The 16,436-nt window shown below is 35.2% G+C and overlaps 1 protein-coding gene across 3 annotated transcripts in view; it reads right to left on the reverse strand.

Moving 5' to 3' along the window:
• Window positions 1-16,436, reverse strand: part of SLC25A21 (solute carrier family 25 member 21) — a 221,572-nt gene that overhangs the window by 133,978 nt on the left and 71,158 nt on the right. The window contains exon 2 of one of the 3 annotated variants that reach the window (XM_042895157.1): window positions 9,630-9,704. The exons of the other annotated variants lie outside the window; for them this stretch is intronic. The gene's annotated coding sequence lies outside the window, so the exon portion shown is untranslated. The remainder of the gene's footprint in view (window positions 1-9,629; window positions 9,705-16,436) is intronic. 3 annotated transcript variants of the gene reach the window in all.

Consider the following 16,436-nt stretch of genomic DNA (forward strand, 5'->3'; position numbering starts at 1 on the left):
TTCTTTTCTTTTCTTTTCTTTTCTTTTCTTTTCTTTTCTTTTCTTTTTGAGAAATCTCAATGTTGATGATTGTTGTCTGTGAAAACTGACCATTTGCACAGTTTCTATTTGTTCAGTTATTTATCCAATGTCAATAAATTTTTTGTTATTCTCTGGCAGTTTCTACAATAATCTAATGAAGAAATTCTTGAAAATCCATCTTGTCCACATCTCTCTTGACTCCTTCTGAATACTCCCATAGCTTACCTTAACTTTACTATTTTGATTTACCCCAGATGCTTACTAAATCTAGACAATTCCAGTTCCTGCTAATCTACATAGCACAGATGATAGATTCCTCCCTCTGTGTTTCCTCAATGTCACCCAAAACTCTTTGTAAAAAATAACAGAACCATTAATCTTAACAAAACAACAGTATGGTATTCTGGCTTAGTTCCGTGGCTGGCTTACCATGGAGCGTAGCAGGTCCCTCACTGATCATAGAATCACTCAGGCTGGAAAAGACCTTAAAGATCATCGAGTCCAACCACAACCTAACCATACTACCTTACTAACAACTATCCGCTAAATCATGTCCCTGAGCACCACATTCAAACGGTTTTTAAACACATTCAGAGATGGTGACTCAACCACCTCCCTGGTGAGCCTATTCCCGTGCTTAACCACCCTTTCTGTAAAGAAGTGTTTTCTAATATCCAACCTAAACTTACACTGGCACAACTTGAGGCCATTTCCCCTCATCCTGTCACCTGTCCCCACTGAGAAGATACTAACCCCACTCTCGCTGTAAGCATCTTTCAGGTATTGCAAGTGAGCAATGAGGGGAAACCTCATTGTGGCCTTCCGGTATTCAAAGGGAGTCAATAAACATGAGAGAAATGAACTTCTTACATGGATCAATAGTGATAGGACAAGAGAACATGATTTTAAACTAAAGGAAGGGAGATTTAGATTAGATATCGTGGAAGTTCTTCACTGAGAGAGTGGTGAGATGCTGGAACGGGCTACCTAGAGAGGCTATGAATGCTGGGTTCCTGGAGGTGTTTGAGACCAGGTTGGAAAGAGTCCTGGACATTCTGGTCTAGCATTTGATCTAAGCATTTGGCAACCCTGTCTGTGGCAGAGGGATTGAAATTTGATGATCTTTTACCTCCTTTCCAAACCTAGCCATTCTACAATTTCTATGACATACATAAGAAAGAAAAGAGAATATGGCTACCTTTTTCCATAACAGCTAGCTGTTTGTCAGCTGAGGCATTAGAGTCTGTATGAATAGTTTAAAGCAACTTGGTTGATTTCCAATGAAGAGCACAGGTGAGCCACCATATAGCAAACACGCAGTGGAGAACCTCAAACGGTCAGTGATATATTCAACTGGCACAACTGAATGCAAAAAAATTTTCAGGCTAAACCTAAGTGTCACTTGCCAAACTGATATTATGGCTTAGGACAAACATTACTGAAGTGGATTTTTGTAATAGCTTTTGTTTTTTTCTGTATAATTGTAAAGGGAATCCTTAAATTCTTTTAAGTAGCTAGGCAGTTGAAATGAAAACAGTTTTTACCCAGATACAAGTAGATACAACCAAATCTGGACAGAGATGTTCAGCTGCATGTGTTTGCCCATCAATGAAATTGTGACAAAAAGCCTAGAAAAAAATCATTGAGAAAGCAACAAAGCAGGACTGAACAGGTATGTAATGACACCGCTTTTTCAAATTCAGGAGACTCTGCTCTTTTCGGTGGTGCAGTACAAAGCAGCAATAACATGAGTGAGAGAGAAGAGGGGGCACAAAAAGTTCCTCTCCTCTGCGCCTTAAAATTATGATGTCTAATCTCTGCACCAGGAACAATACCAGAAATATTTGTCCATGTGCTACTGATTCAATAAAAGGAGGAATCTTTCATTAAAGGAAGTCATATCTCACAAGACTGCCTCAAATAATGCCTGTTGCCGGCAAATAAGTGAGACTGAACCGATTGATAAAGATGAGGTGCAGGAAGCACATAACATGATAGCCAGAAGCTGGGGAAATATACTGGAAGATATACTTATATATTTTCCACTTGCTCTGTTCTTGCATTATTTTCCTAACCATTTTCTCGTGGCCATTGTCATGAAGACACTTACTGGACATTTGCTCTGACCCAGTGCATACATTCCTATCTCATGATATTGCACAGTATTTATAGAAAGTTAATAGTTCTGAAGCTTTCGCCCCTCTGCTAAACCTGGTTAAGACAGGCAAAAGAGTGAAAAAGTTAAGAAGGGGAAGGAGCAAAAGGCAGCAAGAGACACACTGCAGGATTACATGAGCCTCCTTTCCTCACATTCCTGAACAATTCCAGTAACAGCTTCTGCTGAAGACTTGGCCACAGTTTTTGCCTTGAAACATTAAGACTTCAGTAGTATCCAAAATTCAAAAGGGCATTTTGAATATTGCTCACAAACATATTTGGATTTAATGATAAGAATCCCATGGAGAGCATTTTTCAGAATTCATTTTCTTTCAGCAATATGTTCCATTTTCTGCGATACATATGAATTAAAGTTTCCAAACATATTCAAACACTATGTCCTTGCTGATATATTAGCATTTACATTTCTCTATTTTAAGTGAGGAAATATCTTAATTAAGGCTATTGAGCAGTTTAACCAATTAGGCATACTATCTTAGCTGATTTAATGTGGAATTTTACTGTAGTTTCGCATATTTCAATTTTTTTAGAACTCACTAAATGTTATTAAAAAAGCAAGGAATTTATCCTACTCTACATTAAATTTACTCTGATTTAATAGGTTTAAATTATTTACTAGGACATATTTGAACATACCAATACCATGAAAATCAAAAGTGTTCTAAGCTCTGCTGTTGATTCATATTACCGAGTAAGAAGTTAAATAAATCATTAAATAAATAAAATCTAAACACACTGGAACTTTCAAAAAATGAAATTGCAATTCTGTAGCATGAACATATTTCTAATAAGAATTTATTGCTATTTTGAATTGTAAATGAGCTATTTGGAATATAAATAGGACCATCTGTAAATAATGGTATTCAAGTACCCATCATAGATGAAAACAAATTTATTTTGCATCATTGCAGAAAGTGCTTTATTTGGAGAGATCCATAGTAGTAATTAGAGAGAAGTGCATTCAGCATGTTGAAAGCAACTGGGTTAAGGGAAGAAGTGACAGGGAAAACCTTGTGGCACAGGAAGTCCTTTCCCTTTTCAGAACGTCATCCATCATGCTGGGGAAACGGCAGGAGAGTAACCTACTACTTCTTAATAGGCTTCTGCATAGAGAGCTCCTTTGAAGCAGCAGCTGCCCATAGTAAATTTCGCTGACCCTTACAGCCTTTCTCCAAATTTTCCAACTGCTTTGTCTCCTGACTTACAACTTAGTGTTAGGTCCAAGTCACAAGCACCTGACAAAACTTAGAAGCTCCAACAATGTGAGAATGTAAAGCTTTCAGGGATGTTGTCTTTTCCATACAGCACTAGCAGAGAAACATGATGCCATTATATTTACCTATAGAGAAACTTTTCTCCTCTCAAAACAGAGACCACTTTAAAGGATGGCATTACATTATAAATGTGTGAAGTGCAGAACCTAAGAAAAACAAAATGTTAGATTCTTGGCACAGAAATTAAGACTCTGCAATGACACCAAGTGCTATATTTTATTTATTAAACCTTAAGAATGTAATAGTTCAAGTCTGCTGTACGCACCAAACTGTTGAAATTAAATATTAATGTGCAATTATAAAGAACAGCAAAGAACAGGATCCTAACAGTATTCAACAAATCAATTAAGCCTCACAATGCACGTTTAGTCATGGCTTCCTAATCAAACGCAGTCTTGCATTTTTTTTTCCAATGCAACTTCTGCTGTCACAGTGCCAGCAAATTACTTGTTCTATTTAATTTATTCTTAAATCTTTCCTTCTCCTGTCCTCTCTGATACCAGAGTGTCATCCTATTCCTGCTCCTTGTCTGTTTCCTGTGGATTGCTGTTCTCTTATTTTTCTTAATGCTGACTTTTTTTTGTTTCCTATATCCATAGCAGAAAGATAGGTGTAAAGATAGTAAACTCTATGTGCATAATTCTTTCACATCTTTCACACACAATCCTTCATCTACAAAAATATATTGCAACAAAAGCAAAAAATCACATATTTGTAAGATAGTCCATTCTTTTCCACAAATTTTGCAAACCAGACTATAGGTGTATTTTCCCATTTTCATGTGCCTCTGTTTTCTTAGTCATTTTTCACATGGATTAGATAGACAATACAAGTTTTATTTAACTTCAACAGTGGTGAGTAATCTAGCCCAATATAAATGCTTGGCAGGCTTATGTTAGTGTTGGAGCTCCAGCTATTCTGTTAATGTTCAAGGTTAGCTCTTCTGTACAGAATGCTGCTAGATTAAATTGTGTTTAACACCAAAAATAGAACATTAGCACACTACAGTACTATGGCATTGCATGATCACCATTTGTTCTTTACATGCATAATAAAGGGATTGTACATCTTCCTTAGTTCCTCATAAATAGAAAGCCACATAATGACTGAAAAATATTCATTCCAAGATCATCTGTTCCCAAACAACAGGAGATCAGGTAGGAGATCAGAAGAATATTTGCCTCTATTGGAAGTGTACCAATGAAGTTAGAAAATAAATAAAGAATGAGATTAATTTGCTAGCAGTATAAACACATCTAACCAAAACAAAAGGAAAAAAATGTTATGTGGAATCAGAATTTATGACTTTATCTGCTTTTGAGATAATGCAAGTTAATGTTGTCTTTTACGCACCACTTTATGTGAAGATTTCTAAATAAACAAGTAAAAGCATTGCTTCATGAGAAAATTTCATTGTGTTTCCTCTTTTAGAATCATTGTGAATGAGCAGGAGAAATAAAGATTAAAATAGAAATCTGACCGAATGATTTGTACAGCTAAACTTATATTCATGAAAATCCAGCATATGAGCACTGAATGTGTTGTAGAGCGACCTGAAAGCCAGGCAACACTAACATACTCATTAAACATTGAAAATAAGATCTCACAATGCTCCTAAATGGGGAAAAACTCACCCGCACTTGCAGTTTTTAAGATTCTAAGTAAAGCACAATTAGAAACAAAATTGTAAATACACAGAGTCTTGGAATGTACTGAGTTGCCCAAAGAAAGCATTATCTTCACTAAGTACCAAAATTGGAGAAAATGGTGTAAAAATATTTTTCTCTGGAAAAATCATGGAAAATAAATGCTCAAACAAGCTAACTTGTTCTTGGTAAGTGTTTTGTTTTTTCTTTTTTTCTTTTTTCTTTTTAATTATTTTATTTCTACTTCTTTATGATATAATCTTTTACCTGTGATTAAGCCCATCTCAGAGCAAATTACAAATACCCATTTGAGAAATGGGGCATACACTTGGGTCATGAACTCATGGTAGGTCCTAACCAACTGCAAAGCACATAGCAGAATGTTTGTATGTTGTCAATAACACAGTACTGATCACAATGAAAAGATGCACACTTGTACCAGGTAGCACAGCAGGAATTAATTTGGCAAAATTAAAAAAAGCACTTTGCAAGGCTTTCTTTGCTTTCTGTATTATGAACATACAAATCAGGCAGGATTTATAAAGATAACTCTGAGCTGAAAGTTTTGGGTTAGATAAAATGTAACTCAAGGAATGCTTCTAAGGTCCTGTACCTTGCCAAGTATTGTAACAGCCTTGTTACTTGCATGAAATAAATCTGGAATCTTTAAAATTCTGGAATACAATAAAAGCCCCATTTAAAATAAACAGGGTACGGTCTCCATCAGGGAGAAGAAGGAATATATGAACTCAGATTAAAACAGCTTCCAGAATGAATTAAGACTAATTTGGTAACATCAACTTTAGAAAGCAGTTTTGAAAGTACATTCAAGAGCTGAATTGCTCTGGAGTATCTCAGAAATTCTCAGTAAATGTGGTAAAGTAAAAAATTTAGCTCAGTTTTGAATGAAAATATTAAGATGGAATACCACCAAACCTTTGGCTCCCACCTGAGGAAGCGACATCAATTTCTCAGGGTAATAAAATTTGAGTCTGTGTTGCAAAGGCTTTAAAAATTCAATTAAAAAATAAAACAACAAAAGAGTCTACAAATTTACTTAAACATTGCAGAGGTAGTGCATGCTTAAGTACTGAAATCTGATTGTCAAAATTTAAGCTAAAGAAGAAGCTAGTAAGAAATCAGTAAAATGCAATATGAAATAAAACTTCTTTTAGAAAGTATGTACTGGGAGAGATGGATATGGAGTTCAAAATTCAATATACACAGAGGCTAAACCACAGAAATAATCAAAGATGAAGAATAGCATGAACCATCTATTTCCCAACAATTAGTATATGAATAGAGAAAAAGAAATGGTAATATACATATATATATATATATATGTAATATATATGTATAATGCCATAATGTCCCATGAGGGAGAAAACTGAAAAAAAAAAAAGCAAAAACTCAGGACACCTAGTAGGAGGTTAGGTCACAAAAAAAGAATAGCTGAAGAAGAAAGCTGCAGAGAAAACATCTGTGTGTAGTGCTACTGCTGAGAGAACAGGGATAAGAAAATTCTCATGTACACCAATACTAAGCAGTCTGAAACTAAAACAGCATTGATATGGGACTTTTCTTACAAGATCAAGAGGAAGCAGCAATGCCATCTGCTGTTTGCTTTGAAAAATTGCTAGAGTACATATTCCCATGTGCGGATCCTCCATCTCTTCTACTAAGAAGTCACTTCAAAAATAACCATGAAATAACACAGGGAAAACATCTGCATGGAATACAGCAGACCACCAGTAGTGAAGTACAGGAAAGCCAAGAGAGGAGGAGAGAAAGGGTTGGAACAATTCAAACTCATCTAAGACTAGGTCAGAGACAGGCACCCCATGGTGTGGCATAACCTCCATATGTATACATATGTATAACCACTCACTGATTGTCTTTTCCTTTCATTACTCAGCAGGAGTAAGCCAGACTTCTCACCCATCAGACTTGTATCATGCAAGACACTGTGTGTGTAGTGAAGCCAAATACTACAAAGAATGTGCTAAGGAATCTGTAAGGCATGGCATGAGAATGACTTACTCCTTCCTCTCTCTATATGCATATGTCCCACCTAGCACAGTAAGAACATGGTAGTGTATTTATCATTATGGATGGAGAAATTACTCACTTCCCATATTTCTAAAACTTATTTCAAAGAATGTGAGATCTTCAACAATATGAAGAGCCTGGCTTGTATAAATTAAATAACCCCTCACTACTGCTTTTCCTTATTAGAGAATTATAGTTACTGATCCTCCAGCAACTGTATTTGTAACATTGTATGTGTTCTGTTAAACCATTCAACAATAAAAATACAGTGAATTCATGGGCACTAAGATATTATGGTACAATCTAATTACTGTAGGAGACAGACAGCATTAGTGTACCATAGAAAGAAGATACAAAGCATATTTACCATCTTATAAGTATCTTGGCTGTCTTATGAGGGCACATTCACCAGTTCCACAGTCCCTTCAGAGGTGATATTAAAATACACTGCCAACATATAGACTAGTCTTAAAATATACACACCATAACAAAAGGCATTCTAGACAGTTGTGAGATTAGGTAAGTAGTTTGTCTAAATAGAATTTTAAAAAAACAATGGCAGAACATTTTAAAAGGATTGATGTATTTGCACAGTATGTGATTGCAGTTTAGAAATTATACACTATTAAAAAGTTATGAAATGAGTTAGAGAGGATGATAAGCATCATTGCAAAATGATTGAAGAAAAGTCTACATAAAGAATGATTTTTTTTTAAACAGTAGAGCCATCATAGCGAATTGTTTCTTTCTCTTCATCTCACAATCTCATTTTAATTTTAATAAGTTAATTAAGAAAGTTAACTCATTTTCCATTACATATCTACTCTATATCTGTAGGTCTATAAAGAGCTACTCCACATTTCATATTTCTGTAATGCAACAATAGGATGGAAAGTTTTGAGATAATAGTAGGGTGGCGAAACTGTTGGCTACAGCAAATGCAAACAAGCCCAAATGCAGCAGCTGCAGAAATGAAGGAAAGATCTTCTCAGCTTCAGAATGCCTTAGGTAGGCACGGATCTCAATAAAAGATACCCTCACCCCCACTGCCAGGTGTGCACTGCATGCACCTGAGCCCCCCTGGGTTGGCCTTCCCTTTCCACCAGGTGCTCAGTCACTGTTTCAAGCCATGACTTAGCATTTCCACTACAGTTTCCACTGATATTACTGCCCACCATCCCCACTCCCAAAGAAGTGCTTTAGTTTTAAATTTGAAATGGTAGTAATGAGGACTAAGCATGATTTTACCAGCAAAGCAAAGAAAGAATGGGATGCTGCTACATAATCTTTCAATATTATATGACCATAGAGTGACTGAGATTGGTAGGAACTGTAGATATGGCCTCATCAGTCCTGAAGAGAGGAAAGGGATCAATATCCCACTACCTGCTGGCAACACTCCTTCTAATGGAGTCCGGAATACCATTGGCTTTCTGATACGGTTCAAGTAAAAAAGGTGTCAGATTTTTTTTTCTGAATGTGTTCCTCAATCAGCCTACCTTAGTCATTCTCAGAAGAATTTAACACTTAATTTAATGTGTTGTGCAGATATTCCTAACTTCTCATGCAGTTTGAACCATCTATTCAGTATTTCTATAGGGTTGTTCACGTGGACTCTACACCTTACACATACTTCTTCCATTTCATGAATTGATGGAGTAACACCTCACCCAAATTAAGGCTGAATAGAAAATGTGAATATGTCAAGATTACTTCTTCAACCATTTCTCCTTGATTAACAAAAAATGCTGTTGGGAGGATTATTGCCTGATAATTCCCTCCTTCATGATATTCCTCAAGATGTCTAATGAACTATCCCCAGAACCTTACACTCCCTTTGAGTCACTGAGAAAAGCATAAGCTTTTTAAATTATTTAAATGATATTTTAGAAAATTCATAAATATATAGCTTGTTCCTGAAGGCCTGAATTTGTCTTACAAATGACTGAGAAGTAGCTCTGTAACTGTATTAACAGGTAGCTATGCATTTCTGTGTAAAAAACATACAGGCAGTTCAGCTCTCAGAGACACATGAATCTGGATCTGCAGAAGAAATTATACTCATTAAAGGCACTGAAAGCACAGAAGTGACTTTGAGAAGTCTGGAAATTATTTTGGCCCAACTTAGTTTCAGATGGCTACCATCTGTGAGTTTCTTAAAGACCTGACACAGATAGATGTGGCAATCCTTCAAATAGGAAGCACAGCAACATGTACACACATCTTTCTATCCAGATCCAATATGATGAATAAGAAACAATGTATGCTGATTTATTACAGCAACATTTCTTCTTTATGCATTTTGGTGCCTTTTTTCCCCCCCTTTTCTTTTTCTGTTTACTATTTCTCTCCTTCCTTTCTATTTTTATTTCTCCTTCTCTCTTTTAGTGATACAAATTAAAACAAATCAGCATGACAACAGAACATGATAAATATTTGTGTAAAAGTAAAAGTTTCTTACTTGTATTTCCAGAGCCTGGTTGTTTGACAGTCAGAAAACTCCTTTCTAAATCCTATTTGAAGGTTTAGTCATCATCTATAGTGTAGAAATAAGGGGATGGATAAGAGGCAACAAGAGACAACCATTCTGTAATTAGTATTAAAAAAATCAAAAGCCACATAATCTCAGCAGCACCAAGTTCTAGTAACATCCACTGAGAGACCAACATGCTAAAAATACTGCAGTTTAACTGGTGACTAAATGAATGCTTATGTGTGATTAAAAGCTATTTCATCCAATTTTGCCATTTTTTCCCTTAAATTGGCAAAAGCAGATCTTGAAGATAACTGCAAGTATGTAAAATTTTAAAGATAGTATTTTTTTCAAAACCTTAGGTAAGATGGTAGAACTTACATGCTTATAGTAATTTCTTGTTTGCTGCACTTTTGTCTAAATTTTCAGATAACAAGTAGTATTATTTCTGTGAATTTTTGAAGCCAAAAAGTATTTTGTATAGTATTACCATAAATAATTGTTTACTTGTGCATTATATGTTCAGTTGATATCAAGAGCATTACAACAGACTGTTCGGGCTGGTTCACATATCCACATCTTCTATTGCAATTAAAACCACCATGCCTGTTTTAGATTTATATACTACTTCCACTTGCAAGTTTTGCATTTTCACATCAGAAGGCTTGCTTCAGGTGGGGATAAGAGATTAAAAAAAAATGATTCTTAGTTCCAGAATATGTTTGTATTAACAAAATATTTTGAAAGGACAAAAGGTTTTCTCAAGTGATTACAGCTGGAGACAATTATTGCCATTATCCTACCAGTGATTACATTTATCCCATAGGGATAGAAAATATATCTCTGCAATGGATACTAGAAATGGACGTGTGTTATCAGGAGAGGCAGAACAACTGATTTCCAAATGGGTACTCTCAATATGACAGTAAAGAATGTTGCTACCTCAAAAAAGCAGGCAAAGAAGATAATAAATTAATGGGAGAAGTTCAATATTATTGATTTCTACAGTGAGATTCATATTATGTCACTTGGCACAGATCTAATGCTTTTACGACTTTAATCTTGGATGATCCACTTTTGATTCCAAACATCAAATAGGTCAAAGAATAATTATTTTCTCTTTCTCTGGTTTCTGAAGTATTTATTTCTGATCATGCTACAAAAGCAGCACCACTTGCACACATTAGAAAGTATTCAGTGGGGACAGAAAGACAACAACTAAAGTATTATTGTTGGTAAGGAGTTTTGTGGATTTCATAGAATAAGAGAATTAAAAAAATCATCTGAATTGGAAGGGACCCTAAAAGGCCATTAAAAGGCCATCTAGACCAACTCCCTGCAATGAACAGGGACACCTACACCTAAATGAGGTTGCTCAGAACCCCACTCAGTCCTGTCCTGACCAGAAAAATAAATCAATTACAAATGAAAATTGATTTCAGAATGTCTTTAAACAGAGTTCTTATTCTTTCATGTTATTTTTATCTTTACTAATTTGTAATTGAAATAAGTGGTTTTAAAAGTACTAGTTTAGACCTTTATACTACCTAACTTGTATCTACCAAAAGAAAATGTGAGGTTGCTGACTGTTCTTAAGATCTGAGATCCAAGATGCATGTTTCAATGCAATATTTTTACCAGGAAATTCAATCATATAATGGGCACTAAAATGCAATATCATAAATTCTGTTCAAATTAAATTGGTCACATATTGTCTATCTTGTTCCTTATCCATGAAGGCTGCCAAAGGAGGTAGAGAATACTGGACTGTGCCCAGAACTTGAAATTCATGAGTATTTTTGTTTGTGAAACAGCATGCTTCTTATGCCTGTAAGCAAGTGAGAGACAATGAAGCTGAATAAGAAGTCAGCGCACTGTGAGCAGATGATGAATGTGTCTAGCTTTGTAAAGAGTTCCATCTGGTTTTATAATTTCTTGCCTCTCCAACTTTGGTAATCAAATAGTATATATTTTCCTTAAGAATTTTGATTAAAAAAAAAAAAAAAAAAAAGTTTGATGTACAAACCTTGCAATTCTTGAAAATATGCTTCCTACAAAACTTGCTGGTTAGGGAGCTGAGTCAGAGATTTTAATGACAACTATGCTGAAGTGCAGTAAATAAGATAAAAACATCGGAATATTATCAGAGTTTAGCTTTCAAACACATCCATAATTGTAACTAGATCTTCCATACATCCACAGTATTGGAAGTCAAGTGGATTGAATGACAACCCATTGTGCAGTACAGACTTACAACATGAGGCACACTTGACTCTCAGGGTTACTGTGGGCAGCTTGTTGAGGAGTAAATGTGATCAACTAGTTAGATCTGCAATTCATTCAAAAGTTACCTTGACTTCTTTCAGTGGTTGTGATAATCAAAACTGTTTCACAAAGTATCTTGGATAAGCACTAAAATGGTGTTACAACTAACTCGATTTAACACACCCTTTTTCTCAGCATATCCCACCTAGCTCTTTGTTTTATATACTGAAGGCTTCTTTTTTTCCCTAAACTCTATCTTTGCAAACTCTGTCTGAAGCAAAAATATATATATATATCCTCATTTAGCCCCTCATCTTTGCATGAATGTTACTTAATTGTAATACAATTCTTTCAATTGCCATTAACATTTTGCTAATATGTCCCATATTCTCCTGCTATATAAGCAAATTTCAGTTATTCTAGAGCTCTGATCCTTCACCCAACAGACCATAAATTACACTATATCCACCAGCATCCTTTCTGTAGGATACCTTACTTCTTTCTCCATGCTCCTGCCTAGTGTAGAACTATGACAGGGAGGGAGAAAAAGCAGCTTAGATTCCATGTGGCTCTGCAATGTATGCAGTCTTTCCTATTTCTCATTCTTTACAAAACTATTTCATGCTGCACAGAAGAAATAGAATTCAAGAAATTAAGCTGTGTAACCTGAAAAGGTAATGAAAAGATGCCCAGGAAATGGTGTACATACAAATTTTAGGAAAGTATTAGACTCATAAGGATGATAGCCAACAGATTATTTAAAACTATTTTCCTATACTGTATGAGTCCAATCTACACGATCTTGCTCAAAAAAGAAATCTTCAACTGAAATGTAATATTTGAGTAACAAATATACCACCGCCAAAATTGCTATTTTCCTCTTCAGATGAATGAATTCCCACAAAAAGGACGAATGAGAAAGGAAATAAATCACACAAGACATCTTGTGCATAGAACACTATTTTTCATGGAGGCACATGGAAATGGAAGTTCTCTACCACAATCAGTAAGTAGTTAGAATGCAGCACTATGCTAAGGTAACAGAAAATAATTTCATAGCCACAGTCCTCATGACTATGTAAGGAACTTTTCCCACACTCTTCTGATGAATTTTACTTTGTATGAGCAAATGCCATTGAAAAATGCTTCACCAGGCTCCCCAGCATGCAGTATGACCCCACAATTCAGATTACTTTCCTATGCAACTGTGGAATCTGTGAGGCAATTTTCCAGCAGAGATTCTGAATTTGTTATGCTGTTGCCATCTGTGTTGCCAGCACAGGCATGGATCTGGTTAATAACGGGATCCTAAGTCACAACGACAGACAGTATTTCTATTCTGCAGCTCATGACCATTGCTCTTCAGGTTCAGACCATCTTGATCATTCTTTTGGTCTTTTTTCCTTGGGGTGACATAGTGGTATGAAGAAATCCATTATCTCTCATGAAAATAAATGCTTTTCAAATATTGTATTTGCACATTGTGAATTTCAAAAATTCATGATACAGCAAGATAAACATATTTAAGACCTAATTAATGATTGAAATCCTCAAATATCCTATGCTTTCTTTCACATTACAGTTATTTATCATCCCTACCAGCACAACTAATTTAAAGTAAAAGCAACGGTGAAGAAAAGGCACTTTTTTTTTTTTTTTTAGCACTTGTATGAGAAGTGTCACGCAACAAATTACTTGCTTATTTTTGCTAGCATCATATATCAAATCAGCAACTGCTAAACAATGGACAAATCCGACAGGAAATCCTATAGAACTGCCCGAAAGAGCTGGTCTAATAAACCATTGAAAAATGGAAAACTAGCCAGTCAGAGCCACAGACTAATGGAAATAGCCAATATCACCATGAACAACCTGATAGCAAACTTTAAGACTGTACAGAATTCTACTAGAGATAGCTTAATGGAAGTTTTCATTATGTTGCAAACTTGATACTTCTGAGAAAAGGAAAAAAAAAATCAAAACAAAAAGAGGAACATTTTAGCAATTTCCACAGCATAAAATTTAAGGATATAAAAATATCACCACGACTGAGGTATTTTGCTCTTCATACTGCCAATATTTCTTCTGGCAGTATTGAGATTTTCAATTTCTTCAGTTGAAAAAAATAAGCATAATCTCCTATAATTTCTGCTTTATTGATTTTTAAAAACTTATAAGGTTAAAAATGAAATAATTTCATAAGCTAAAAGATATAAGTGGTGTGTATATATATATATATGTTCACTATACAAAGTAATAAACCATTCTGATCAAAGTCACTGAAATAAAATTTTCTACCACAGAAAACCATTTTTTTTTAATGTAATGAAGTCAGAAAATTGTTGCACTCTATCATTTCTATTTTTATTCCTGATAAGTTGTCAAAAAGACTTGTTTCTACAAAACTTTTTTACTGCACTAAAACTGCATGTAAATTTTTTACAGAAAAAGTTACATTAAAAATACTTTAACCAGTTCTAGTCAGTCTGGAAACAGATGAGCACATGTAATCTGCTGGAATGTGTTACAGAGCCTGCAGAGGATATGAATGATTGTTAACTGTAGCTGGGGAACCCTGAATCTTTTAAAGGTTTAAATTTTGGTTTCTATTCCTTGTTTACCAACAGGATGATCAGCGTGCCATCCGTCACATGCATCTGGAGCCAAGAGGCTAAGAACAACAGTGAGCTACATACTGAGAGCATACAGGTGACAAACTGTAGAAAGGAAACTCATGCAAAGGCTGAGATAAAAGGCCTACCAAATAAAGACAAGGACGAAACAGTACCATTTCAAACTTACGTTGCTACTTTATCTGCCTAAATCAAATTGACAGGCATAAAGTCAGCAGTTCTATTTTATCCTCATTCTGTAAATTATGCCAACTTAATTAAAAGCTTCCGTTTAATAATAATTAAAAAAAAGGGGGGGGGAGGGGGGGTAACAGTAACATTCAGCTCTCCTCCTTTATCTTGCATATGGAATAAATTACCAGCACATAAACAGTTGACAACTACATATCTGTGAGTAGAAACTTAGCCCAATCTTTTAGTGTTCTTGTCCAAATATACCACTGAATAGTCTAGTTGGCCTTGGTCTCAACACTGTTTTACCTGTCTGGAGGCCAGAGCTCATATGCTAATATGGCAGAGCTCTGACATTCAATATCACAATGCTTACTTTACTGATAGATTTATTTCACCACAGATGAACTCCACTACTGCAAAATGGCTCCAGAATACAGCGTGAGAATTGAGGACTGACATAAACAAAGTAGATAATGCAAATTATTCTTATGCATATCTATTATTATTCATACATACTTGTATTTTTTTTATTTAGTTCATGATTTAATGCTTACTTGTGCAAGTTACAAAACGAATTGCCTATATGTGAACATTTAGCTAGTATTTTTCTAAATAAGACATTGTTCTATTCTCACGATTCACATTAAAGATCTCATACTATTGTGGACATTTAAAGAGTTATCCAGGAAAATACCTAACTATACAAAAATGTCTGCTTTAATTTATTGATTCATTTTGGACCATCATGGGAAACTTAGGGCCTAAAAATATCTTACCCATAGGCTTTATGTTCACATTTCACATGCACTGAGAATGACTGACTGTATTAGAGGCCCTTGGTACCTGTTGCTGAAGTTTCTGTTCTCGGTATTTTTCTTGGATTAGATTTGTAGCCAACTGGTTGTAATTGACCCTCTACTGGGAGAAGTTAGGATAAGAACATATGCCTTTCCTTAAGAAAGGGAAAGAGAAAAAGAGAAGGAGAAAGGCAGAGAGAAAGAGAAATATCACCAGTATTTATTTTAAGTTGCCTTCATTTCCAGCTTTTCTGGCAGACTGTCAAGCTTCTGTCACAATGCAGAACTCCATTTAACAGCAGCTCCTGGAAGAATAGACTATACAAGGAACTATAATCTAACTAAAATATAAAATATAAGAATGAAGCTGTAGAGTTATTTCTGCCCTGTAGAGTTGACAGTACACCTGATACTGCCTTACAATTTCTGCATATGAAATGCCAGGCTGGCATTTCTCTTTAGGGCAGTCATTAGTCAATTTGTCATACATCAGGCAAACATAAATTACTAAATTCTAACTGCAAATGTGCAAGCCTCCAATGGTTCTTTACCTCAGGCCAACTATTTCTAGGCTAAACAAACTTGACACCAGGCTTCAGCAGCAATAGTAACAATTCCACAAGGATCTCAAGAGAGTTAGTGGCTGTACCATGTGAAAATATGCAAATTCTATCTAATTTTTAGTGCATGAAAAAGGAACTTTATTTTTGCTAAACTTTTGCATGCAAAAAAGTATATAAAAACACAAAGTTATTGTTTGCTTCTATTAATCTTTCTGCAACATGCTATATGCTAAACTTTGGTGCACATGAATGAAAAATGTTGCCATCTTGCAATCACTGATGAGCTTACATACATGGTAGCTTCATTCTGATCTTCAGTGTATAAAGCGAATCTCACTCTGAAATAAGCAGTCCACACCTAAT

This window comes from Lagopus leucura, unplaced genomic scaffold, assembly GCF_019238085.1.
Source record: "Lagopus leucura isolate 7727_CA_CO unplaced genomic scaffold, USGS_WTPT01 Super-Scaffold_1, whole genome shotgun sequence".
NCBI classification, from domain to species: domain Eukaryota; kingdom Metazoa; phylum Chordata; class Aves; order Galliformes; family Phasianidae; genus Lagopus; species Lagopus leucura.